Source organism: Limulus polyphemus, unplaced genomic scaffold (assembly GCF_000517525.1).
Source record: "Limulus polyphemus unplaced genomic scaffold, Limulus_polyphemus-2.1.2 Scaffold439, whole genome shotgun sequence".
In the NCBI taxonomy this organism is placed as follows: domain Eukaryota; kingdom Metazoa; phylum Arthropoda; class Merostomata; order Xiphosura; family Limulidae; genus Limulus; species Limulus polyphemus.
In genome coordinates, this window is record NW_013666049.1 from 544,432 (window position 1) to 547,257 (window position 2,826).

The following is a 2,826-nucleotide window of genomic DNA, read 5'->3' on the forward strand; positions in this document are numbered from 1 at the left end:
ATATATGCCATCTTCAGTAAAATTTTTTCATGTAACAAACTTGACTTATGAACGTAACTATTGAAGAAGGAATGTTTAACTGACAGTCAGAAATTTTCCAGAATTTCCTAATGCTGTGATGGTCCCTTTCATTATCTCTTAATATTTCTGTATATAACATTAGTTTGAAAAACAATTTCATACTTACATAGATAAATTTTTATTTGTCTGAAATTATTTTTGATATGACATTTATGTAAATATTTGAAATTAAATCTTAAGTTTTTAGAGAAATTTATAACCTATTATAATACACATAAAAGAATTAGTAGTAATTTTTGACAGTATATTTTTACTGGTTGTCACCAGAAAATTCTGATGACAATGATGGAAATTTAACAAAAAGATTGCTTACAAATTCTTATCCAAGCATGTAAAGAATTAAATATGTATTTGTATATTCTGAAAAGGCTTTTAAAACACAAACACAAAGCTATACAGATATAAAACTAAACTAAAGTGGAAGAACTGAAAAGGGGACAAGAACTGTGTAGTTTTTGTCAGCTTTCAGCCTTCTGAAGCTTGCATTCAGGTTCACGTTGATATGGAGTATAGAAACTAAAATGGAGAAGATGTTGCATACATAAATGCTACATATTTGTATCATCATACCAGAATATTTGTGTATGTGTGTGTTGTATAATATGGTTGATATGGAGTATAGAAACTAAAATGGAGAAGATGTTGCATACATAAATGCTACATATTTGTATCATCATACCAGAATATTTGTGTATGTGTGTATTGTATAATATGATTGATATGGAGTATAGAAACTAAAATGGAGAAGATGTTGCATACCAAAATGCTACATATTTGTATCATCATACCAGAATATTTGTGTATGTGTGTGTGTTATATAATATGGTTGATATGGAGTATAGAAACTAAAATGGAGAAGATGTTGCATACATAAATGCTACATATTTGTATCATCATACCAGAATATTTGTGTATGTGTGTGTGTTGTATAATATTTTTGTGTTAAATTGATTTATTGAACCTACATGTTTTCTAACATCATGAATGTGTGTTTTCATCTGTCATGTATACATTGTTTTGGATGATGAAATTCTCAAAAAACAAGGGGGTACAGTTTTACCCAAATTAACCAATTGAAAGCTTAGAAAATGGTCTTTAAACAGATGCATTAGTTTTCAGACTACAAGCAAATCATCCTTCTTATTAATGTTTTTCTAATCTGTAATTTCTAACACAGACATAGAGTAAATAGCTTTACAAAAAATCAGGCAATGCTGGGGAATGTCAGATTATTTCTTGGAGCACATTCTTACAGATGACAGATTCAGAAATATATTCTTAATTTGGATTTGGATTCTAAACATGTGGTTGGTTGTATTTCACATGGGATCTTTATGTATTTTTTTGCACTCCTAAATCAGTAGAATAACTATTTATAAAACGCGTATATTAAGGGAGGTTTTTTTTAAGTGGTGTTTTCAAGCAACTAAGTTGGCTGCAGCAAAAGCAACATTTACTTCTTTCAAGGTGGTAAGCCAGTTTCATACATTTACTTTTCAATGAAATTTTTATGGTTGCATACACTGCCGTCAGCACTGTATTATTATATCAACAAATTCACCTATTTATGTGTTAAATTAACTAAAAATAGAAGTTAAATTTAGCACATAATCAATTGCATATGTTATGTCACCATACACTAGTAAAAATACAACTGCATTTTTAAATCACATACAATCAGTAGTGATGGAAGTGATGTTTCTTTCTACCACAGAAAGTAACATGAAAAAGGCTTATTATTAAATATCATGAGTTTTCTATATGTACAAATTCCTCGTTGATTCATGAATGTGTTCTTTTGGAAAATAAAATAATTTTCTTAATTTCACATGTGCATATTTCTGTAAATAATAATTACAGCTAAAAACATAAATAGTAGAGACAAGGTGGCTTAATAAAGCAAAACTAAATTTTGGTTAATACCTGTTGTCAAGCTATTATGATGACAAATTTGTACTCAGCAATAATGATTTGTTTATTGTGAATGGTAATTATTACCTGAATATAAAAAAAAGGCACCTATTACTGATTATTCCACATCTTCTGGTCTTTCAACTCTTCCATTATTTTGTATAAAAACATGTGAAGTAATAGATATTTTTGATTGGTTTAATTTCATATGATGTACAAGTTAAATATTTAGATGTAGGTGATTTGTATAAGCCAATTTTTGTCAAGGTATTTTCTTCTGGGCAGTCTTGGTAACTTTTGTCAAGAGTAAAAATGAATGTATGCATCCTTATAAAGAGAGCCTCATAAGTTGAGTCCATCCATGCCATGTGTAAGAAATAAAAGGAAGTAGCATACTATCAAAGAAGAACATTATTTATGGACAAAAGAAGTGGCATTTCAACTTGCTGCCGTTGGTTGCTTCCCCGTTTCGAGTCCTGATTGAAAGACGTGTTACAACAAATCTACCATTGCTTCATCCTTGTCTTTTTTCCAGGAAGATTTCATTTGTGTGTGTACATTTTTCATTCTATTACATTCTAGCCCTTCTTCTGTTTTCAATGAGAGTACTGGCTCATTGTTTTGTCAAGACTAAATTTCGATGTCTACATGTTTGTTGATTATGAAAATTACTTATCTGTTACATCAAAATCTTTGCTTATCTTTGTTCTTCACTAACTGTTAATGAGTTTTGATGCCAATATAGTCAAGGAAATCATAGGGAATATATATATATATATATATGTGTGTGTGTGTGTGTGTGTGTGTGTGTGTGTGTGTGTGTAGTAAGTACTT